This window comes from Suricata suricatta, chromosome 1 (genome assembly GCF_006229205.1).
Source record: "Suricata suricatta isolate VVHF042 chromosome 1, meerkat_22Aug2017_6uvM2_HiC, whole genome shotgun sequence".
Lineage (NCBI taxonomy): Eukaryota > Metazoa > Chordata > Mammalia > Carnivora > Herpestidae > Suricata > Suricata suricatta.
The window spans coordinates 188,561,028-188,586,546 of record NC_043700.1 but is presented as its reverse complement, the minus strand read 5'-3'; the positions used below and the strand labels follow the sequence as shown (position 1 = coordinate 188,586,546).

The window sequence follows — 25,519 nt, the reverse complement described above, 5'->3', positions numbered from 1 at the left end:
GAACTGAATTGCTAAGTTGTATTTTTTTTTTAATGACAAGTACAAATTTTTGATCAGTTAATAATTTTAAATGCCCCTTCTACAATCTTGTGTATTCTAACTTCATCTGTAGTTTGAGCCCTCTCAATGATATAATGATTGGTGAAGCCTTTGCTGCCGCTTCTAAAGCCTTTCATTTTCTTTCTTTCTTCTTCCCCACCCCCTTAAAGCTTCACTGGGCTCTTCTGATTTCATGATGCATTCTTGGAGATTGATTCCTTGAAATAATTTTAGGATCATTGGGTGGAATTCTACCCTTTCAGATTTATGTGTCTACTTTACGTCCATATAAGTTTCACGTTGGTATTTGAGTGCACCAGTTGACCTCCGTTGTGGTATTGTGTTTGTGTGGTCAGTTGTAAAGGGCTCGTGAAATGTCCGTAGAGCCAGCCGTGCAGATCGGCTTGTGCGCCCAGGCGGTGGGGCCAGAGAAATGTCAGCGAGGTGGACCGGCAGGAAACCAGGCCATGGAGCAAAAAGAGATTCAGTAAATTCTTTTTGCTTATAAGGATTTTGCCATATTAGACAAATAGCATAGAGTCCAGTAGAGGCGGTGGGGTGCGGTGGGGTGGGTGGACTTTGGTAAACAGAGGAGGAGTCAGATCGGATTCTGTAGGATGAGTTGAATGTATCTTGCGTCTTCCAGGATTCTTTACATCTATTTGTAAGACTGGATAAATTGTTCATTGTTGTGTTTGGGCGGATGAAACATTTAAATTCTGAAGATCATTTTAATTGTAAGCCTTTGACATGTGGACATCTTACGTTCTCTGAAAGATATATTTCACTGGGCAGGAGTCTTTGATTAACCTGGAAGAACAGTTTGGTTGGTTTGGATGGATTTATTTATCTTGGAGCTGTGTATTGTTTGCACAGTCTTCTTTTTGGAATCCGTGTTTTTTTCTCTGCAGATTCCATTTGGGAAGCTCTGATTTGGAGCCTCAGAATATGGAAGGCATTTCCAGTAAACACAAACAAAGGCTCACTGCGTTGTCTCACAAGTACAATGACACATTTTATCATACAAAATTTTACGTAAGCTCAAGAGTAATGAATTCACTTTTAATAGCACATTATTTAAATGTGACTATTTGTTCTTCATATCTACCGGTATAGTTTTTAGGTGTCCTCTTCAAGTTTGATTTAGGAGCAAAAATATTTTTTCACATGAAAATGTCCGCTTTTCCATGAGAGGACTTGACAAGTACACGTTTCAGCGCATGTTTTGCCCTCCAGCTCATCGTTCCGTTCTGACTTACGGTTTGCGTGGCTGTGGCGGGAAGAAGAGACTCCCGTGCGCACGGGCTTCGCAGATAAGAGACTGGCCGCCGTGCTCCCCCAGAAATCTGGAATGCGAGTTCGAGTAACCTTGTGGAAAGAGTTGGGAACTTGAAGCTGCGTGCAAAAATCCTGGATAAAGTTTAGCACAATTTGTTACTCTAGAAAGAGCCATCCATTTTAGCTCCGAATTTAAAAAGCAGTAAATAGATCCACTAAGGTTGGCATCTGTTTTTTTTTCAGGGCTTTATACTATTTCATTTTGGTTCTCTCATTTTGGTTTTCCTCTAAAGGAGTGTTGTGTACACGTTAAATAGTTCTCTCTGACCAGAGGGAACCACAGCAGATTGAAGTAGAAAATGCTGCTGCTTCTTACCCCGGATATTGCACCATAAGGTAACTCTCTGCAATGATATTCTTTTGTAGATTCTTTGGCTTGGCTCACCGGCCCTAATTTCAGCACGAGGCCTGACTTAGCAGTGAGCTGCCGTGGTCAGCTCCAGGGAACGGTATTAACAGGCTTTATTTTCTGTATCAGAGTGGCATTGCCATCTTACCCGCCCCTGGGTCAGAAAAGCATGGCTTTGTGTTCTCTCTCGGTTTCAGTGTGTAATAATTCTACCATGGGAAAAGGGGCCTCGGGAAGTTGTCCAGGGGAGGTGGTAATTAGCAGACGGCACCAAAGTGTGAACAACTTTCATCTTTTAAATCTCTCGTTCGCTCCCCCGAGTTTCCGTATCCTGCGTTCGGGCCTCCTCTGCTTTACAGATAGTGAGTGTGGCTCTGTCAGGGAGGGGGTCTGCTGCGCAGGGCTGGGGGCTGTCAGTTCTAACAACTGCGAAGTTACTCTTTTGGGAATGGAGGACACTTATTGGTCCCCAGCGGTCCAAAATGGGACACGCATCTCCTCACAGTTTCCTTAGAACTTGCCATAAAGTTTAACGTTTGATTAGAAACAAAAATGTTAATAATTTGAGGTAGGTTGGCTGGCTTATTCAAAGCGTCCTTTGCACTACAGTTGAAGTTACTTATTTTCTTAATCTCATTGAAAACAGATGATCGACACATAAAAACTTGAGTACTAGATTAGCACCTGTATTTCAAGCCATTTAGGAAATGGAGGAAAATTCTGTAAATGCTTGTGTAAGTAGTAAGTAGATTGAGGAAAAGCTGTCACAAGTTTTCTCCTTGTCATCTCTTTGTTAGTTTTATCATGCTTAATTTTCATGAAAATAATGTGTTTGTTACTGTGGTCACACCGTGATTTAGCTTTGGCTTATGTATGATATTTTATTGTCCCTGTCCTGGAAAATTATAGCAGTTTTTATGAGGAGTGGTTTGTGGGTTCACACAACCCACTTGGAGTGCCATTTACTATAATTCTCTTCTAAAAGGACCATAAAACATCATGTAAATTGTTTAAAAAGGGAAAGTCTTTTTTTGAGAAAGGCTAGGAAGAAATCTTTCCAAGCTTTTGTTCTTATAGTCGGTTTCATGATTTTAAGCTCACAAGTTATTTGAAACATTAATGTCAAAAAGTAAAGTGCATGTGTATGTGAGCAAAATGGTTGTGAGCTAGAGTCAGGCGAAACTCGGGCATCAGTGCAGAATAATAGACATCAAAGTAGCATGCTATAATTTTTCCAAATATATTTTCTGTGGCTTTGGAAATGAAATTACAGAAGGAAGGTCGAGAAGGAGGAAGGAAGGAAGAACGGAATTAATATAAAGGATGTATATCTTTTTTCAGAAAACCTCTTAAGAGGTCGTTGCGTGTTTATAATCTACAGTAAAGCACGGCTTTTGGTAACCGGTCTTGTGAAACTCATGTTTAAGTTCACAAATAGATTTACCTAAAGAAACCTGCGCCCTTGGCAGTTTTACCATTTCGGTTGGCTTATTGCTCTCAGTTCTTATATACACCCTTAGGAAGGAAAGTATAAAACACAGTAACGACGCCGAGTCCTGCCATGGTTTTTTGTACAAATGCCTTATTCTGATATTATCTTGGTTGTGTGCGTGTGAGCTCTATGGGGAGCATGGGTGGAAATTGTTAATAATTTTCTACAGCATTTACATGGTACCCTGAGCTTCTAGTCATTTAAATACAAATGTATCTTACGTTTAGCAAATTGTTATAAGAAAATCCAAGTATATGTGAAAAATAAAAAGAGAAGCAGCTGTTTGTTTTACAAAAGCACATAACAAATATATAATAGATTTAATTTTTTTATTAAACCACTTCCTTTAAGTACATGCGAGAGCATTATATTTGCAACCACATTTTAGAGGACCACTTGTAAATGATAGCTGTGTTCACGTACATCGTGATATAAACGTTTGTCTGCGCAGTTTTCCCTTTTCAGATGAGTGTGTTTTGAAAAACACAAGGTTGTCTGTGTGATTTAGAAACACCTTGGGTTTTTGAGAGGAGGAGGTTGTAAGTAGATCACATTCGGGGCACCTGGCTGGCACAGTCCGTGGAGCATGTGACTCCTGATCTCAGGGGTTGTGTGTTCAAGCCCCACGTTGGGTGTAGAGATTGCTTAAAAGTAGAGCACTTTCGTATGTCTTCAGGAGGGTCAGGAACTTTCCTACACGACTGTAAATCTTTGTCTAAGTAAACAAACTTCCTGCTTGCATGCGCAATTTCATGAAATTCAACTTAAGGTTTTAAAAAAAATTTTATTATGAAATTCCTCCTTATTTGTTAAAACACATGAAACTGACTTTCTAAAACATATAAAAACCTTTTTAGAATTATTCCTTATCCCACACTGTCGTCTTAATGTTTTTAGTACTGAGGTGTTTCTGTTGTAATGGGATCACCGAGTGGCCAACCGAAGTGAATTTGGGGAGTAGAAAATGAAGCTGTTGTCAGAAAGGAGATTAAAAAGGTAGAATCTGATCTCATACTATGACGTTATGAAAAGTAGGAGTGACATGAAGAAAGCGCCGGGGGCCTGGCTGCTGCCCGTACGGAGCAGTCCCTGGACGTCCGCAGCTCTTCCTGGGGGTTGGGGTTGGGGGGGGGAGTTGGGGGCGCCTTTGACTGTCTTTAGCTTAAGAAACTGCTTTCTGTGGCCTAGTATACTAAGCAAAGAAGGCCTTTTATGGCATTTTAACCCAAGCTGTTGGGTATGGCCGCAGATTTTCATAACTAAAACTTTTATGACTAGCTCTACTGAATAAATTGTTTTAATATGAGATGTTTGGAAATAGGGTAGGCACTGCCCTGAAGGGACCCCCATTCCCATTTCTCCAAGTTAGATATTTTCCCCTCTGAATGCATAATACAGTGCTAGATAATAACATCATTAACTGTAAGTGGTACAGAATGCTGTGCTCAGGTATTTTCCCCTGTTAGGTTAGGAAATAGTGTTCTTTTTTGTGTTAGCACAGACAGTGTGTGTCCTCACCATTTATAGTTACTATATAAAAATGCATAGGATTTAAGTCAAGTATGTGTTATCATGTTTTGTGCATTATTCAAGTTGTAAGAAATCTAAACTTTGCCTAACAATTTTTGTCCTAAATGGTGGTGTTTCTTTGTTTCTGTTTTATACTTGAATCAGGTAGAAAATATTTTTCATGATCTTTAGATGACACTAAATCATTTATTAGCAAATAGCTACGCTTTTTCCCTCCCTGCATTGGAATTCTCTACCAACATGACCAATTCCTGTCAGAAAAGGGGCATAGTTTTTCAATTTTCCCCCCAAAACTGCAACTTCAGAAAATATGTAAGAGATGTAGCAATTAACCTACATGCACATTTATAATACTAGAAAATGGGCAGCTAGTTACATTCAAAGACAGGATCTGATAGGCCCAAATTGCTTAAAACATCACAGTTATTGAAGATATACCCCAGGGAATTTGAGAAACCATTTAACAGATGAAAGTACATTTTGAAAAGTCTGACCTTACAGGCAATCATAAAATGAATCAAAACAGTGCTTTTTTTCCCCCTGAAATGTACAGAGCCCATCTGTGTCTAATCCAGTAATTATAGACTGTGTTCAATTACCTTTTCAAACTTGGAGCAGACTGGAGACTAGGCAGTGAACAAACATAGGGTTTTGTCTAGACCTCAATTGACCACAGTCTAAAACTTGAATTTATATCTAATTTTATTTTTTGTTTGGTTTGATAGTTCTTAAAGGATTCATTTTTGCTACTTGGTGTTTTGCCTCCTTAGATTTGAGATTTTGCGTTTTCTCATCACAAAGGCTTTTGTATCAGCAATGGCTTATGCTATAATCAGATGTTTGTTTTCTGAATACTTTTGTCTGCAAATCAATAATTTGCACTGGAGAGAAGACTGCGTGGGGTGGGGGAGGGGAATTATACCCTGAATAGAATTTTTTTTTTAAGTAGTCCTTAACATATTGCTGCTGGCTAGAATTCTTTTTTTATGTGCTAGGAAAATAATTTATTTTCCTCTTCAGCTTAGAAAACTGTAGTTAAGGTAATTTTCAGTTGCTTTGCGCACTGAGTAGGATGTTTTAAGAAATGCGGGCAGACTGCTAAAACATCTCTTATCCAATATGTCTTACAGGTTTTTTCCTCCTTACACATTTTTGTTACGTTTGCTCCTCAGGCGGGTATCCATATGAGATTCAGTGTGTAGTATTCAGAATCTTTGAGTGAGAATTTGACTTGCCGGTTCAAAACATTTATATTTTATCTAGGAACCTTGGCAGTTCGAGTTTCTGTTAAAACGCACGATGAACAGAAGATGAGCATTGTGAGAACATGCTTATGCGGTAGTCAGCGCTCCTTCCCCCTCTAGCTGGGATTAAGGTCCGTCGCATTCCACGCAGCGTTGGAAGCAAATGTTTTGAGGTGTTTATTGGATTGTAATCATTGCATATCAGACCATGAATTTTTCTGGAAACTTTATGGCCATTCCCAGTATGCCACGTTATTTTTTAAGAAGTTGTGCTCATTGAGGTTTTGTTGTCCTTGGATGTCTTATGGATTCTGTCATGGGGAGAGAAGTAGTTTTACCTGGTTGCCTGAATGTCCTTTTTGAGAATTATGTTGGGAAAGGGAAACTCAAAGAAGATTCCAGACACCTTATACTTAATAGATCTATGAGACATTTGCTCTAGAACAGTACGTAGGTCAGTGACTGCCTCCTTTCTATCCCCATGCTCCTTAGGGTCTTCACAGAGAAGGTGAAAGATTAGTCTTCCAAGGACAGAATTGAGAGGCCCTTTGGATCCTCTCATTTACTCCCTCACCTGATTTCATTAAAAATGTTCTTGCTGGGGGCGCCTGGGGGGCTCAGTCGGTTAAGCATCCAGCTTCGGCTCAGGTCATGATCTCACATACATGGGTTCAAGTCCCACGTCGAGCTCTGTGCTGACAGCTCAGAGCCTGGAGCCTGCTTCAGATTCTGTGTCTCCCTCTCTCTCTGCCCCTCCCCTGCTCGCGCTGTCTCTCTCTGTCTCTCAAAATAAATAAATAAATAAATAAATAAATAAATAAATAAATAAATAAATAAACCAAAAAAACCTTTCTTGCTTCTTTGTCTACCCAGTTCCTAGACCTGCATTCCCTCCCAGGTCCTCCTTTCGTATACAACATGTGGGCCCCTGATGCTACTTTCTACATGGTCCTTAACACGGTTTGGATTTTTGTATTTTTTTAAAACCTGTTTATGCCATTCCCACCGGACTGTAGCTTCTTCAGATCAAAGGCTGAGCATGTGTTATGTTCTCCCTCTGTATTCCGGCCCCCAACACAGTGCCTGGCCTGTGGCAAGCCCTTGCTCCGGGTCGGCTGAATGAGAGACTCTCTCTGCTGTCTGCCCTTTTTCCCGGGCTTGGTCACTGTATCCATATTTTAGCAAAGCTCTTCCAAGCCCCCCCCCTTTTTCTGTTTGTTTGTTTGTTTTGTTTTGTTTTGTTTTTTATTTTAGAGTGAGAGAGAGGAAGAGAGAGAATCTCAAGCATCTGCTCTCAGCTTTGAGGCCGATGGCAGAGCTTGATCCCACGACCCTGGGGATCATGACCTGAGCCGAATGAAGAGTTGGATGCGCAACCGACGCAGCCACCGAGGCGCCCCAGTGCTGCTCTCTCTCCTTTCCTTTTATGCCATTTCATCATCGCGGTCATGACTCCAGGCGCGGTGATGCCCTGCCCTCAGCCCCTCCATTTTCCTCTCAGCCAGCCAGTTACTCTTCTTTTTAAAAAATGATCCATTCCTTTGAAACCTTACTGCTCCAAACTAAACCTTCTCTTTTATATACTTGTACTTGCCTGGTATTTGTGCTTAATTGAACGTAATCTTAGAGAAATTATGTTTTTTATGGTTGAGGACATGACTTTCTGCTCTGCTGACGAAGACCAGTGTAGTCTTTTGGGTTGTGCTATCACAGGGCTCATGTGAGGTCTCAGCATGTGACCAATAGCCAACGATTCTTACAAGTGTTCCAGTTTTCCATTTTCACTTGATTTTAGCAGTCCTTTGAGGAAAGCCTCCCTGTGGTCTGGGTAAGAGACATGAGCTTCAGAGAACCCGGCTTGACTGGACTGGAGCCACAAATCCCAAAGCGGCAGGACAGTAACTCAGATCAGGATTTTGTCACTCTTCGCCGGTGTTCTCTCTGGTGCATCAAGCTTCCTTGTAAATATTTTGTAAGTTTTATTTTTATCTATATTCTGGACACATAGAAAATTGTGCTATTTGTTATTGGGTGAAATGACACAGCATATAATTATGTCTGCTATCACTGCACCTGTTGACTGTTAGTTCCCCCTACTTCTGGAGGGCACTGGCCCTGTCCTGTTTGGTTTTCAGTCTACAGCACACGGTCATAATAGAAATGCAAAAAACATTTATTTGTTGAATGAACATAGTGAATCAGTGAAAGAAATAAAAGAAACACAGTCAAAGTACAAATCCTTAACTGGTGTAGTTAACGGACCAGCACTATACTGGGCACTGGGAGGATAGTTGGGAAGAAAACAGTGCTTGCCTTTGACAAGTACATCATCTACATTAAAAATATATATATTTATTTATTTTTGAGAGAGACAGAAAACATGAGCGGGGAGGGGCAGAGAGAGGGAGACACAGAATCAGAAGCAGGCTCCAGGCTCCGGGCTGTCAGCACAGAGCCCGGCGTGGGCTCGAACTCATGAATCTTGAGTTCATGACCTGAGCCGAAGCTGGACTCAGCCACCCAGGTGCCCCAACAAGTACATCATGTAAAAGAAAACAGCGGGCCAGCATGAAGCCGTCCAGGCATGCGGTGTACAGGGATGGTGACTCCAGCCCCAGCTCTGGCGCTTTCTGGCTGGGCAACTCGGGCAAGCCGGTTTACCTCTTCTCCCGCGTCAAACGGGGGCTTTAAGTGCCTGCCTCAGAGGGCTGTTACCGTATATATACTTATAAGTAGTGTCTGTTCATGGTAAATGTTCCGTAAATACCAGCTTTTATTAATATAGACCACAGAAGGCCACTGGGCCACAAAGATAGGCATCCCCAAATTAACACATGTTAATACACCTGATCGTATATAATGATAACAGGAAAGGTAGAGCCGGAAACACTAAGGAGTTGTGGGGTAATTTGGGTGGCTAAGGCTGAGGCCCCTGAATCCTGAACAGTGAGTATGGGAGAAGAGTGCATTCACTCAGCAAAACTTACGCAGTGTTTCCTGCATGTGCTGCCTTGTGGACATTTGTGGATCCCACAGGTCAAGGTGCTAAGAAGAGCCTCTTTAGCCAGGTGCCAGGACTCCTCCTGCGTTTCGCCTTGAGAGAGTAAAGGATACAGATTAGAATACCATGGATCCCAAGGAAGAGGGCATTTTGATTAAATAATTGGTTAAGAATCACACAACAGAGGAAAGGCTAGGAGGTTTCACCAGGTTAATTGGTTATCATGTAGAGAACAGTTTCAGTAGGGATTAAGATTAAATAAAGGGGATTAAGATTAAATAAATGGATGTGTTGAAAAATAGACACAAGTAGATCATCCATTCAGGGTCTTTCGTATTGAAAGGTTGGAAGTGAAGGATCCTTAAAAGTTAATGGGAATCATGTCTAACACTTATTCTCATTCTCTCTCTCTCTCTCTCTCTCTCTCTCTCTCTCTCTCTCTTTCTCTCTCCTTTTATCATAAAGAAATAGCTGAAAGAAAGCATTTTTATTTCTTACTGTAAATTTTAAAAAAGAACAATGAAAAAATGAACTTTACTCATGAAGTCTGTTTTCCGTTGAAATTGTACCATCTACGGCTGAGCTTGACAAGTTGATTGCTTAATTTACAATATTATTTATGCAACTGCTCCCCCATGTGCAGTGAGGAGATTCAGAAGCATGTCTCTGATGTGTGTATCTCCGAGTCTTCCTGACTCACGGAGCAGCCTTGCACACACACCCCCTCGGTGCACAGCTTGGAAGACTGGAAGGTGCTGCCCGACGCAGTGAAGTCCGAGCGTGCAGGTCTTGGCCTTGCAGGTTTGAAGTCTGGGGGTTGCCCATCATTTCTCCTCTGGCTGGATTGTCCTTCTCAATGGAAGGTGGAATCTGGCCGTTTTCCTCCAGTGTTGACGCACATATTTGCATGGTTTTCTCCCAGGCGGAAAGAAATCATGTCGTTTGTAAAAGCAACGATTGCACATCCGTCTTTTATAAGAGAAGACAGAACTTTATGGTGTTTAATCACAGCCCACTGGCACATTATTACTGCGTTAGCAAGGAGACGTCCCAGCCTCTGGCTCTGCAGGGAAGTTGTTAAGTGTAGTGCCACTTTGTCCCCATGGAGGATGAAGAATCTTGGACATTCCTTTTTGTTGGGCATCTGTTTCAAATGGAAGAATGTGAATTTTAGTAACAGTGGGATTTTGGAGATTTCCGAGGTCCCATATTTAAGTGACCAGTGATGGACTTCAAAAATATTACTAATTCTTTATGTTGCTCCTGGGAGTGGGTAGCCCCGAAAACCAACTATAGCGCAGAGCCAAGAACAGAGAGTGCTGTGACCATTAGGCCCAGCTCCCGTACAGCCGACTGAAAGGACACCTCCAGGGCTTCAGACTGTTGTCTCTGTCCTTCCTTTATTGTGATTGGCTCCTGGACCAGTCAAGGGGCCCCCCGAGATAAGTTCTAATCAGGTGTTTGAGCCTACTTCTGTGAAGATCACCAATGCATGCGAAGCCCCTGAGGAGTTCTGGCCACCCTAGTACCCTAGGCAAAGCTGAGACCTGTGACCCAGCCCAGAGCCCACCCTCTCTCTGGTCTCCACTCAGGACAAGTGCTTCTTGAATGAACATAGAACATAATTTCTGGAATTTGCTGATGAGAGAAGCAGGAAGGATTTCCTCTGTCCTATCTCCACTTAGTCTTGGGAAAGTCTTAAAATTTTTTAACTTAGACTGCCTTCATTAAATTCTGAATTGAATGCATTATGTCCCTTTGATATGTATATTATCTTATTCCTGGATTTTATTCTTGAACCCAATTGCAAAGTTTCAAGGCAAACATTTGGTTTTCTGTTAGCCCACAAATTGGGCAATGGTTGTTCAATTATGGTCTTCCGTTGACTTAGGCAGAGTCACATGTTAAAAGTATATTTTGTTAGTAGCCCACAGAGCGTACCGACCGTCAGTCCTTTGTCATGTCTGCCTGTGGGCACTAATATTATAGAGATAGTGATATTCCTAGATTTCATCTGTGGAGTTCCTAAATGCACCATCCAGAAACTCACTTTAAAATACATCAGTGACAAAACAGCCAAGTGTAGAATAGATACTATGTACTCTGCCCACTTATCCAAAAATTAATAATGGTCTCCCAGTGGATTCCAGTGCTTCCCAGAGTACCTGACTCACAAACATGCCCCAAATGTAGGAAAACAAATCCAGTTCAGTATTGTGAAGAACTGTTAATGTGCAGGCTATTTGCAGTGGTTGTGCTTATTATCCAATATTAAATGGCTGTGGCACATCCCTATTATTTTTTCTTTGTCCCCAAACCCACCTTTTATCACCAATAGTACCTTCCTTTTGGGAACTGATCCCGCCTCTGACTTCAAACTGGTGGTTTCAGTGGAAGCTGCTGTGTTCCCAGTTAACAGCCCGCACCCCCTGCCCCCCAGGTCCCAGACCCGCCTGGCTGTCAGGGTCAAATCAGAGCCATTAGAGTCCCTCCCTAGGAGTTTTTAAAAATTGGAATCAGGAAAGAGACTCATTCTTTGTTCAGTGGCCTTGATTTTAACAAACAAAACTCAGGAGTTGTTGGGTGGCTATGTGTCCATTGCCGAGAATAAAGCTAAGACGCAGAGGAAAACGGGATCAGAAATCAAAGGCGTTTTCAGTCTCTGCCTCCAGTGGTTTCCGAAGCCCAGCACAGTCATCGCCCTTCCCGGGTTTTACTCATTAAACCCGCGCTTCTCAACTGGGGGCAGTCTTGCCGCCTCCTGGGGTTGTTGGGTCACGTCCAGAGACATGTTTGGTTGTCCCAGCGAGGGAGCTGCCATTGGCATCTGGTGGGAGAGGCCAGGGATGCGGCTGAGCCATCCTGCAGTGTCTGGGATCCCAAGGTTGAATGACCTTAGTACCCATTCAGGAGCTAGCTAGAATTAGTTTCTGTTCTAGAGAACCTGAACTAACCCGGGGTGGTATGCATAAGCTGACTGTGAGTGTGGTTTGGTTCTTGTCACACATCTCAGGCGCGTATTTAAGATTTTCCGGTGCCTGGGTGACCTACTATATAGAGATCGCATCCCCCAGGTTTGGAGGGACCCTGTTAGTTCACCTGCCACACAGGTTCAGAGGGACGTTTGTTGTCTCTCTTGGGCACCTAAACAACGTATATTCCAAACTAAAACTTTTGAAGCAAAGCCCATTCATGAGTCGCTATTAATATTGCATCAGAATTATGCTGCCTCCTCAAATATCTGTCTCGAGGTCTATATTCAGCTCATATTGAGGAATGAAATATCCGTTTATATGAATAGCTAGGATAAAAATCAGACCAACGCTGTCTTGTAACGCCTTGATGTGGCATTGCTGGCACCCGGGGCAGCCGGCACCGGCGTCTACGTGGGCCGGGCAGCCGCAGCTCCTCTTTGAAACCGTCAGAAAGAAGGGACCTCTGACTCCTCTCCTGACTCGTGTTCGTGGGTTTCTCAGTGAGCGTGCTGGTGAGCAGTGTCAGCGGTGGCCTGAGACGTTGCACACAGAGTCCTGCGGCTTGTCGCCGAGACTAAGAGTGAGATTTGGAAGTGCCTGCATTTTACACTAAGTCTTTCTTCACATTTTTTCTTTCTTTAAATTTCCTTTGACTTTTTATTTTTTAAATCATGACGGGATTCCCTGTCAGTTTCTTTCCCCCGGCCTCCTCTCATTGCTCTGTTTAAACTAGAGTTGAACCGCAGAGCGTTTTGCGAGGCTGAGCCTCTCTCTTTCCCCTCTCCTGGGCCCAGAGTAGACACACAGGCACTCATTAAATATTTGTCCAAAGAATGATGAATGATGATCTCATCCAGCCTCACGGCTCTATCATCTGAATTACAGCAACTCTCCAACTTTTATTCCCCACTTACACTTCTCTTTCCAGCTCTCTGTGTGATGACCTGCCCGACATCTTTGCTCGGAGGTGTCCAGGACACACTCTGGGAGTGTGCCTGTCTTGGGTCCTTTAGGGGACTTGCTCCCTGGACTTGGAATGCTCTCCCCAGATATCTGCGTGGCTAACTCCCTCCTCCCCTTCAGACGTCTCCCTACGCGTCATTTTTTCAGTGCGGCCGTCCTCATCACCCCATTTAAAATTACAATTCCCCTCTTTCCCTGCATTTGGCCTAGATTTCCCCCACACTCTACCTGATTTCCCTTCACTTACTCTACTTTTTCTTTTATTCTCCCCATAACACTTATCACCATTTAACAAACCTTATTAACATACTGTAATTATTATTTACTGTCTGTTTGGAATAGAACTAGATTGTAAGCAAAGCCATGATCACTCAAATTGGGGTCTTCTGACTCCCAAGTTCAACTCCGTTTTTGTTACAAATCAGCTCCTCCTTGTTGACTTAAAAATTTTTTGAACGTTTATTGATTTTTGAGAGACAGAGACAGAGTGTGAGTTGGGGAGGGGCAGAGAGAGACGGAGACACAGAATCTGAAGCAGCTCCAGGCTCCGAGCTGTCAGCACAGAGCCCGACGTGGGGCTTGAACCCATGAACCATGAGATCATGACCTGAGCCAAAGTCAGACCAGACCCCTAACTGACTGAGCCACACAGGTGACCCAACTCTTTCTTGTTGACTTTAGAATAATGATCCTGACATTTTGGGGTGTTCTGCTCCCCCCTCTACCTCCCCATGCCTCCTCCTGAAGTTTTGGATGCAGTCTTTGCTTCAGAGTAATACACTTCATATATAAAATCTACATAGTTAAAGTGATGCTTCCTAGCGTTTCTGACTGTAACACAAAACCCTGGATTTTCAAATTTGGAAGTTATGTTTGGTATCAGCTAAAGTTAAATATAGGCCATGTAGCATAAACAAGAGGCAAGAAGGGGCAGTCCAAAGAGAGGCTGTTTTCTTCCGAAGCAGCTTAAATGGGAAGTATGAAGAGGCCCACATGACAGACTTAAGACATCTTAAAAATGCAGGAAAAAAACAAAAACAAATCAATAGTGGTTTGAGATATGAGCCCAGGTTGAAAGCCCTAAAAGCAGGTGCTTTTCCCCTAGGCATTTATCTCTGAGTCCTAAACTCTAGGTGGGGTGTTGGCCATGATTGATTGATGTAATGATGATTCATAATTTTCCCAAGCAGTTATGGGACCCAGGCTAGTATCTAAATGAAAAAACACCCGTATTTGGATTCTGAATACCTTGTGCATCTGTGTTAGGATGGCCAGCGCCATTTGTTTGGAGACGGCTCTCTGGCGTGGTGACCGGTGGATGAGAAGCGTGCGGTCGGTCAGGCAGTGCTTACCTTCCCAGGGGAGCACAGGGTGCTGGGGGAGTCCGCATGTATTTCCAGTTAGGTTCTTTTTATCTTAACCATAGTTGTATTTTAAAATTAACGTAAAGTAAAATTGACTTTTCTGCTGTACAGTTCTGTGGGTGTTTAACATCGCACACGCACACGTGCTCACACACACGCACACGATCTCTTTTGGTGCAAACATTTCATCATCAGGATCCAGAATGGTTTCATCGCTCCCCAAAAACTCCCTCGTTTTGTCCCTTTGTAGCCACTCCTGTCTCCCTGTCCTGCTCTGCCCAACCTGGCCTTCCTTGCTCCAGTTTTGCGTTTGCAAGAATGTTGTGTAAATGGAATCACACAGTATCTAACTCTTTTCTAATGGACTTTTTTCAGTTAGCATAGTGCTTTTGAGGTTCATTCAGGATGTGTGTGTGTATCTGTCAATAGTGTCTTCTTCATCACCGAGCAGTATTCTGTCATATGGAGGTTCTGTGGCCCTCTGTGACCTGTTCAAGGACACTTGGGCTGTTTCTTGTCTTTGGCAATTATTAATAGAGCTGCTACAAATATTTGTGTACAGGTTTTGGGTGAGCATAAATTTCCTTCTTCTAGGGCAAATACCTAAAAGTGGGAATGCTAGGTCATATGGTATGTATGTGCTTAATGTTATATATAAAAAAAAACTACCTATATGCAAGTGTTCTTAGCTGCATTATTCATAATGATCAAAAAGTGAAAATAATCCCAGTGTTCATCAACTGATGAATGAATAAATAAAATATAATTAATACTATTTGGCCGGGAAAAGAAATGAAGTATCGACTCATACTGCAAAATGGATGAACCATGAAGACATGCTAGGTGAAGGAAGCTGGTCACAAGGGGCCACATATTGTATGATTTCATGCGTAGGAAATGTCCAGAACGGACAAATCCACAGGGATGTAGATTGGTAGATGTGGAGGAGTAGACTGGTCGTCTGAGTCTGGGAGGGTGTGGGGAGGTGTGGGGTGACCGCTACTGGGTATGCGGAAGACAGGACAAACTTACTGGGGGCTGATGGTTGTACGGCTTGTGAGTATACTGGGAACCACCGCATAGCATACTTTAGATGGCTGAACTGTACGTTATAGAAATTCTACCTCAATAGAGTGTTGCTAAAAAACGCCACCTTGTTTTCCAGGGCGGCTGTGCCATTTTGTATCATCGCCAGCAGTTGTGGGAGTTTTAGATGCGCCATATGCTCACCAGCTCTTGGTGTCGGGAGCATTGTTTACTTTAGCAATTTTAGAAAGCACGTAGTGATATTTCATGTTAATTTTTCTTTTCCTCATAGCTAATGATGCAGAATATCTTTCATGGGCCTATTTGCCACCTTCAGTGAGGTGTCTGTACAAGTCTTTTGCCCATTCTGAAATTGAGGACTGTCTTCTTAGTATTCGGTGTGAGAGAGTTCTTTATATGTCCTGAGTACAAGTCCTTTGTCAGATCGGTGTGTGCAAGTATGTGTCTTCTCTTAGTCTCCCAATTAGCTTCTCTTTTCACTCTCATAACAAATCCTTTTTGATAGATTGCAAGCTCTACCAGGGCTTCCTTTTCTGTTTACTCCTGTATCCTAGTGTCTGATATAGTATCTGGCACAAAATAGATACTCAGTTAATATTTGAGGAATGAATGAATGAGTTCCTTCCTCTTCCTGATTAGCAACAGAGTTTTTTTTTCCTGAGAGGTAATAAATATAAATATATAAAAAGCAAACCTGATTAGATCATTTCCCTGATTAAAATATTTCCTTCCAGGTACCTCTTTAGGGGAAAAAAATCTCTAACATAGCTTATAAAGCATGGTATGATTCAGCCTGGTTCCTTTAACATTTCATGTGCTCTGCCTCATAGCCTTTACTTATGCTGTTCCTTCTAAGACACCTTTCCTCCTACTGCCTTTGCCAGGCCAACTCCGTATTTTTATTTATTTCTTAGCACAAACATTGCCTTCAGTCATTTATTCTAGGCCTTGGGAATATAACAGTGAATAAGACAGGTGCTGTCCTTGTCCTTTTGAGGCTTACTTTTCATGCCGCCCCCCCCCCCCCCCCCGCCCCGACTGGGTTGGGCACCTCTGTTTTATGCTAATAGTCTCCCTATGTTTTTGCTTCATAGAATTTTAATTACCTGTTATTATATATGTTCAGTCTTTTTCACCCCACCAAACCATAAACCATAAACTTTATACATTTTTGTTCATTTATCCTTTAAAAGACATTTCAAAAATTCTTTCACACATAAATATATACACACACATACATTTCAAGGTGATGTCTGTAATTTGTCATTGTAAATTTAGTTGAAGGGTTATGACTTCCAGGATATTATAAAACTTGACATTTTATTTTATTTTTTAATTTTTTTAATGTTTTATTTATTTTTGAGAGAAAGAGAGACAGCATGAGCAGTGGAGGGGCAGAGAGAGGGAGACACAGAATCCGAAGCAGCTCCAGGCTCTGAGCTGTCAGCACAGAGCCTGACGTGGGGCTTGAACCCATGAACCACGAGATCATGACCTGAGCCGAAGCCAGATGCTCAACCGACTGTGCCACCCAGACTTCCCAAAACTTGACATTTTAAAGTGAAACTTTTGATCACTCATTTCAGTGTATCCCATGGATTCTAAATATTGTATTTAATCTTTACCATCATTTGTTGAAAAAAATCCCGGAATGGATTTTATAGTCCTAAATTTACAGCCTTTTTCTCCTCGATTTCGTATCTTCATTTCACTTCCCGCACGTATTATCCTATTTCTGTTTACTCTTGAAAATCTTTTATTGATCACTCTCTCATACCTCTATGCGATAAAAATAGGCATGTAAATTGAAACTTAATTAAAAAAAATTTCCGGGGCGCCTGGGTGGCTCAGTTGGTTAAGCCTCCGACTTCGCTCAGGTCAGATCTCACGTTCGTGGGTTCGAGCCCTGCGTCGGGCTCTGTGCTGACAGCTAGCTCAGAGCCTGGAGCCTGCTTCCAGTTCTGTGTCTCCTCCTCTCTCTGCGCCTCCCCCTCTCATGCTCTGTCTCTCTCTGTATCAAAAATAAATAAAACGTTAAAAAAATTAAAAAAAAATTTCCACTGGTGACCAAGATGCTGTAGTTCTCTGTTGAGTTACCGCGTTGAGTTACCTTTGCAGTCGTTATTAGTGTGAATGGATTAAAACAAAAAATGTTATTCCATTCAGAAAACCTCTTAAGGCAATGGATGTATTTAACCAGATCACGTGCAAGTGGGTGAATAGGACTTTCTTCTAGACTGTGACAGTGTTCAACATCCACTCCGTTCTTAGTTTTCATTTCCTACAACGTGGGAGCTAAAAAACGTTGTCTACATAAAGAAGTGGACCAGAACGGAGGGACACAGCCACTCGGCCCCGCCCCATTCTTTGAACTTGGAGGAGTTCTATGCAAGTCTGCCATCAGAACTTTTAAACGCAATCGGTCAGCCAGCAGCTCAGTGCGATCCTTCCTTCCTTTGGCTTAGTGAGGAAAGCTGGGCACCCTGCAGAGCTGCGGCGGGCGGGTCCTGGTCTCAGCTCTCCGGGTGTCCAGGTTTCCTTTGCTAGACGTCGTCCTGTGCCGGACAGGGCCCCCAGGGTAGATCCAGGCGCGGGGACTAGGAAGCGGGAGTGGCGCTTGCGGAGGGGCGTGGGAAAGCAGGGCGGGGGCGTGGGTTCCAGCCGAGCCAGAGCCCCGGGCAGGGCTGGCGCGGGCGCGGGCGCCAGTGTGTGTGGGGCTGGGAACCCCGGCGGCGGGGTGTGTGCACGCTGAAGTCCTGGGCTCAGCCCCCCACAAGTGTGTGTGCCGGCTAACCCCCCCGCCCCCGCCCCGTGTGCTTGCTCACTCATGGCTTCCTCCAGTCCAGGCCTCTAGTGGAAACTCCGAGCTGTTGTCTCCGGATCCAGGGGAAACCTTTCATGTAAAATGTTTATGTAAAACTCGACTCCAAATCTTTTAAACTTTTCAGTTTCCTTTGAAAAGACACAAAAGGGAAAGTGGTTTCCTGAACAGTATCATATGCTATGAAATTAATTTTTTAATTTTCGAGAACAAAAATCGTGGTGTTTTTTTTTTTTTTTTTACAAGTAAGGTTTTTGACTTAGTGACTGTCTTGCTGACTTAATGCCGCTTTCCTGAATTTATTTTTCTCTGTTCTCCCAATTATGTTATTCTGGGTAAATTGTTACTGGTTTTCAAGTAATGGGTCTGCGTGAATTTGCTGCTGAAAAAAACTAATGAAATAACTTTTGGTACTTTTTATCCTAATGAAATTTTCACAGGATGAAATGCAATAGTGTTGTCACCGGTGTTCTTTGTGCCGGGTGATTTTGAGTTACCCAGCAGGTACTCCAAGGCCTGTTAGGAGGGCAGGAGGTGTGCTAGCATGCAGCAGATAAATATGCTGTGTCGCCGGCAAGGAATGTGACTGGCAGGCTGGCGGCTTCATCTTTCTGTTATTGTGCAGATTCCCAATGCTCGGTAATATCTTGGCGATTTCTGTTTTTCTGCAGAAAATCCCATACAGATTTTCAGTTGCCTCTATTAATGCTGCACTTCTCCAGGAAACCTTATCTTTGATGTAGCATCTGGTTTTCTGTAAAGTCATAATTCTGAATCAGAATTTCCAGCTGTTGCATCTCGTTTTATAGAGCCTGAACTGAAAATCAAAACCTACATCGTGTGTTTAAATACCAGAAGTAAATGTTATATTTCTTTTTTTAAATGTTTTATTTGTTTTTGATACAGAGACAGAGCACGAGAGGGGGAGGGACAGAGAGAAAGGGAGACACAGAATTGAAGCTGGTTCCAGACAGCTGACAGCTCAGAGCCCGATGCAGGGCTTGAACCCACAAACGTGAAATCATGACCTGAGCCGAAGTTGGAGGCTTAACTGACTGAGCCACCCAGGTGCCCCTCTTTTTATAAAACAGTATGGCGATGGTATTTAAGTATTTCCAATTTGCAGAGTTATTGTTCATGATTTGCTCCAGGAGAAACAAAATGAAATACAGCTGAACAGCTTTAAGGTCTACGTTACACTGTAATCTTCTGTCGGTGTCCTGTGGCCCACAGTACCCAGGGTGTCTGCACTCTGACAGATAAGATATGAATGTTAGGACTCAGCAGAGCCTTAGGGCCATTCAGCCTGACTCTCCTCGTTTTTCAGATGAGGAAACTGAGGGCTCACTTTGCCCTGTATTATCGCAAATTATTGTTAGGTGGAGCAGAGAAACTGGGATTAGTGATATCATGATAATTGTGTTGATATCATGTGTCGTGTTTTAAGATGCAGTCATTCTGCATTTCTGCACAGGTACACAGTGGGAGGGGCATCTTGATTGGCAGCTCTGTTGCTTGGCCCCCACCTTGTGCCGGGGACTGGGGAGCCAGTGAGGGTGCGGCAGAGAGACCCTCTCCCTTCTGGAAGAGAGTTTGGTGACGTAGGTCAGGATTTAAAGCTGTTGATGACGTTTTGCCTTGTAATTCCTCTTTATTTTAAGGGATCACGGAATCAGATAAAAAGTTTGGTATACAAAAATATTTAGCAAAAAGATGTTCATTACAGCGTAATTTATCCTTGTGACACATTAGAGGAAACAGTCTAGTCGTACAGCAATAGACGAATTATGGTAAATTTAAACAATGAGACGTATATAGCCATGAAAGTAATTTTTAGAAGAAATTTTAATTACACGGGGAAGTGCTCATTATGGTGTCAATTAAAATATATAAAATATAGAATTGTATACATAAGATGGTTTCAGTTATAGAAAGGATATGTGCACAAAATGGGTCATAATATGTCAGTAAAGGCTTATTTGTAGGTGATGATATGCGTGGATTTTTTTCTTTATGTATTGCATATTTCATAAACTGTCCACAAAAAGCAGAAAATAAAGTTACAAAAAAAAAGAAATTTGAAATATGGTTGAAGAGGCACATTGTTTTGTAATACCAAGTGGTGAAGGAGCCACTTTACAGTCCCTTTGAGGATAGGATCATAGCCAGGACCTGTGAGGTGGGAATGCCCTGCCCGTGGCCGCCGGGCTCGGATCCTCATGGTGGGGGACGGTGACTCTCTGGACCGTGGGCAGCCGCGGGAAATCCACAGTGACTGCTGCTTAGAGCAGTGGTCATTTTATTTGGAAAAAAATACATTTGAAGAGCCATTTCCCCTCAGTGAATGAATATTCCTTTAGTCTTTCATTTAGCAAATGTTTTCCAGTGCCTGGGGGTCATTCTGACTTGACGGTAACGTTCTGCTTGTGATTCTTCGCTTCGTGAGTGCTGAAATTGTCACAAACCTGCCTGCCACAGTGCTCTGTTTCATGGGTAACTTGACACAGTTCCCACTCTCACCTGGATCAGGTTTAATAATTAAATTGGATTAGTTGTTAAGTCAGGAATGTTTGTGTAGAGGCCAGTCAGTGTAATCCCTGTGAACCTGAACATCCCCCTTGAACCGGCGCTGGGCCGGGCGGGGTGCAGATTCACGTCGCCCCGCAGTGCGCGGTCAGGCGGCTGTGCGGCGTGAATGCCGTTTTTCTGGAAGGTAAGCTGCTCCAGAGCATGGTACGGTTTTCTTTGCTTTCAAAACTCTTGGGGGAAAAGAACCCCTACGAATATTTTGAAGTCCTCCATTCCACTTCATAATTTCAAATTAATAACTTCTTACTATGTAATTTCATACGTTTTATACTACCCCCTAGGAAAAAAAAAGTACTTACTTCAGATACCTTACATTGGTTTCAGTTGGTCTCATTCCACATTACAATTATGGCTTTCCACTCCACAAGGTATGGCTTAGAGTTGTGTTTCAAATTTGAAATGGGTTGTGCATTAATAAAGCTACTGTTTTTAATTTAAAAGAACAGATCTTTTAGGGAAAGTTTGTTAGGCACCGGGGTACGTTTTTGAAATGTTTGTTTTACGTAAATTCAGGAGAGAGAGCCTCAAATTGTCCCCTGGCTGAGAAGCGGCACCTTTTTCTTCATTCGCCTGTTTGGCCCCGCTGTGTGTTTGCTTCACATGCTCTAAGCGAGGAATTCTGGAGCTGGAGGGTGCCGTCTAGGTGAGCTTTCTGTCTTCTCGCAAAACGGCCGAAGCCCACGAAATAAACGCTTTGCCGTCAGAGGCCCAGAGAGGGCGGTTCCAGCCTCCCCGGCGGCCAGCAGCTCCTCGTCCACATCTTTTCTCTCTTTTTTCTCAGCGGCTCTGAAACCAAGCTCTTTGTCTTAAAACTTAAACTGCCTTGTTGCTTGCCTGGTATTCGGGAACGCTGGCTTAGACCTATTTGGGTACAAGCTGACTGTCCCGATTGCCTGTGCGGTTTTAGCCGACGGTTCTGTCCTGACAGTGGCGTCGGTACTAGGGAATTAATGTCATAGAACGGTGTTCCTTGGACAGGTTATTAAGTCTTTGGTTTTGGATTGGACCGATGACACGAGTAGCCCAAACACACGGACTTACTTTTATTTAGCAATTTAGTAAACACTGATGGACGGTTGGGACTGTGGTTGGTCATTGTGCTGAGGGTTAAGATCAAGCAAATGGGAGAGATGTTTTCAGAGCGCAGCGAGTCTAGTAGGGAACTTGCTGGCATATTGGCAGCACTGCCCTCATTATGTGGGGTTTATTATTATTACCGGGCTTGTGAGCCACTGTTACTTTGCAAGGAAGAGTTGTCTCAAATCTGTTAAATTTTATTTTCCTCGTTAATGTTGTTATTAAAATCTTAAGTGACTTTTTTTTAATAAGTAGAAAAAACCCACAGCATCTGTCCAGTGACAGCAATTCGTAATCATCTCTCTTTTGGACACATCTCATGTCATTTTTGACACCTTCACATGTAAACAGCTGGAAATGCGTTCTCTGGCGAGGATAATTTATTGTCTCTCTCTGTTCTGGTGTCTCAGAAGGCGGAGTTCTTCTCAGTTTAACCCAGTAGGCACACTACGAGTTTTGTTCGAGGTCACAGGATGGTATGACAAGGTGACTCTGAGACCCAATAGATACGTCTTTTACTGGCAGATTTTATAAGTTCTAGCATGACAGGCAGTATAGACAGTACTTAAGAACCAAGATTCTGGAGCCAGATTAACTGGGTTTTAATCCGGTTATGCTACGTGTTAGCTGAGTGACATTGGGCACAGTATTTTACTTTTCTGTGCTTCTGTTTCCTCCGATGTAAAATTGGGATAATATATCTCATAGGTTGTTCATGAGAATTAAGTGGGGGCACCTGGGTGGCTTAGTTGGTTAAGCATCCGACTTTGGCGCACGTCATGATCCTGCACTTCGTGGGTTCAAGCCTTGCATTGGGCTCTATGCTGACAGCTCAGAGCCTGGAGCCTGCTTCAGATTCTGTGTCTCCCTCTCTCTGTGCCCCTCCCCTGCTTACTGTCTCTGTTTCCCAAAAATAAGTAAACAACAAACAACAAAAATGAGAATTAGAGTTGATATCTGTAGGACAGTTTTTTATTTTATTTTGTAAGTTATTTGGAGAGAGAGAGAGAGAGCATGGATGCATGCATGCGTGTTGGGGGGCATGTTGGGGGACGGGGAGGGCCAGCGAGAGAAGGAGAGAGAGAAAGAATCCCAAGCAGGCTCTGTGTTACCAGTGCAGAGCCCAACACAGGGCTCGATCTTATGAACCATAAGATCATGACCTGAGCCGAAATCAAGAGTCTGATGCTTAACCGATTGAGCCACCACCCAGGGGCCCCTTTGAAGGACAGTTTAAAACTGCTTGGTGCATAGTATTCTGTGAGTGTTGTGACTGAGTAAATAAATGTTCAGGCGTCTGTTGATGTTTTTGGTATTTATCACAGAATAATAAAGCAACATTTCTAGTTCTGAGGCCTGGTCAGTCAATGCCAAATAAGTTGAATGATGACTTCATTTTTTCTAGCACCCCCCTCCCCCGCGCTAGTTTTGCTTCACTGATGGTGCATTATAAACACCTTAGAAATCGGAGGTCTGGGCTCTTTATTGGCATATTGTCTGCTAATCCTGGCACCGTGCCCGTTCCTCCCCCGATTTCCCGGACCTGCTGCACTTCGGGACGCCCGCGCCGTGGTTTGGCCTGTACAGTGGGGCGCTTCCTGCCCGCGCGTCCTGCCCGGCACCGGGCGCCCCACTCACCGCGCTGGGTCGGCAGCTTCGCGGCGGGTGACTCCGGATCTCGTCGTGCTGCGTCAGAGGACAGCCCGCGTGGGCAAGCGGCGTGAGGCGTGAATTGGACAGAGGTTATTTTGTATCTCGGGCTTCTCTGAGCCTTGGTTTCTCACCTATAAAGCGGGAGGGGTGGAAACATGGTCGTGAGGACAGTGGTACGTGAAAATACGGAGCACCCTGTGTCATGTGGTTGTCAGAAATAAGCGCTCTGTTCTGTTGTAGATTAAATTCTAGTTACCCATAAAACCGAGATACAAACGACGGCTTGAGAAAACACTACTGCGTTCAGCAGACACACGAAGTCGTGGGGTTTCTGGAGCTCACACGGGCCTGCGGATCAGGGAGTGCAATCTCGTCCTTTTATAAGCGAGGAAACGAGGCGTGCAGCAGCCACCTGAAGAGGCCTGAGCGGGAGCACAGCGGGAGCCGGGACGCGTGCTGTGCTGGGACGCCCCCTCTGCGCGTGCGCGAGCAGGTGGCCGGCAGGGCCTGCCTGGCGCCTCCGTTACCGCTGCTCTCGCGTCATCTCCAGTCCGCGTCCCCCTTTCAAAGGCCTCGAGGGCCGGACCCCCAGGCAAGGTGAAGCCGCGGGGGGACAGGGGGTTAGGGGAGAAGGGAAGGGGTGTGTTTCCTGCAGGGGAGTGAGAAGAGCCAAGACCCTACCACCAAACAGAGGTTAGAAGCCCACAGGCCTCTTCCCGGTTCTGGGGTTTTCTGTGAAAACGGTGGTGGCGTCTCCTCAGGTCTGCGTGTGCGCGGTGAGGAGCACAGGGGAGGAGGCCGGCCTGACTCTGCCTCACGTGGACCTTGGCCTTCTGTCTCTACTAAACAGCGTGCTGTTAGCGCTTCAGAACGGCAGCATGCTTTGAGATTATTTTAAAACTAAACATCATTTTCTGCTGATACTTTAGATTTTTAGATTTTTGTCCTTGTCAATTACTATGATTTGAATGAAAAATGAGCCAAGTCACTGCCGCGTACCACGTTTGTCTAATTTGGGGCCTAGCTGCTGGGGACGTGTGCAGTGTGCAGTGAAGATGGCAAGATGTGTCATTTCCTAATATCAGAGCCGCAAGTCCTGATTCCTGTGTGCATCCCTGGGTCCCTCTGCCCTGCAAGAGTTTTTAGAATCACCACGGCGAACACACTCTGCTGTCAGATACGGTAGAGACGGCCCTTCTTCCTGTCTGTAACCCTCATCGTCTTCTGTCCCGTGAACAGGATGTCTTGATTCTCTTTAACGCTTGGGAAATTTTTTCTTTGGAGGACTGTGAAATTAGCTATGGACAGTGTGGGAGTAAATGCCTGTGTCTTTTCCCAAAAAGTGGGTTTCTTAGAGAAGATAACTGTTTGGCATGCTCAGCGGTGCCTCAGTTGGCACGGAGAAGCACCTATCCAGACCTCGCCCAAGACTTGGACGGTCTGAAAGCAGAAACGTTTGCGGTTTGCACTTTCCGTGGTGCTCACGGAATACCGGGTGAGCGCTTGACAAATGCTGTTGGTCTCGGACACGGTCACCGCTGTGTTTGTTTCCTGATTCTGCACTAAGCTCTTAACCTTCTTTGTGTTTATCTCACTTTTCCAAAGTGGAAAGTCCGAATTAGCGTGTTTTAAGAAGGATAGTGGAAACAGAATGTGGCTTAACTTTGAAAAATATTCATTACGTAGCAAAAACCCTGAAGCTGTGAAGTTGGAATCTTGTGAAAGTTCACCAGATTTCTTCAGAACCTGAGTTGCATCAGCCTTGAAAGCTTGGCCGTCTTACAGATGTCTGAGGGGAAGAGAGAGGCTGGGGGAGCACTGCCCCCCCCCCCCGCTCGTTTCTAAGTCTGCGCTAAACTTTGCAGTCGGATGGGGACCGGGGGCTTCAGAATCCGCCTCTGTTCCCGTGCGTGCGGGTAACAGAAAGTGAGAGTCCTTGCGGGACTGGGATGAAGTCCGAGTTCTGACCTGCGCCAGGGACTCGCTGTTAGGGGACGGTGAATAATGTGCCCAGTTTCCTAGTGGAGACAGTGAGCT

At 43.9% G+C, this 25,519-nt stretch overlaps 1 protein-coding gene across 1 annotated transcript in view; it reads left to right on the top strand.

Annotated features, from left to right (window-relative positions):
* STX18 (syntaxin 18) overlaps positions 1-25,519 on the top strand; it is a 113,328-nt gene that overhangs the window by 22,090 nt on the left and 65,719 nt on the right. The window lies entirely within an intron of this gene.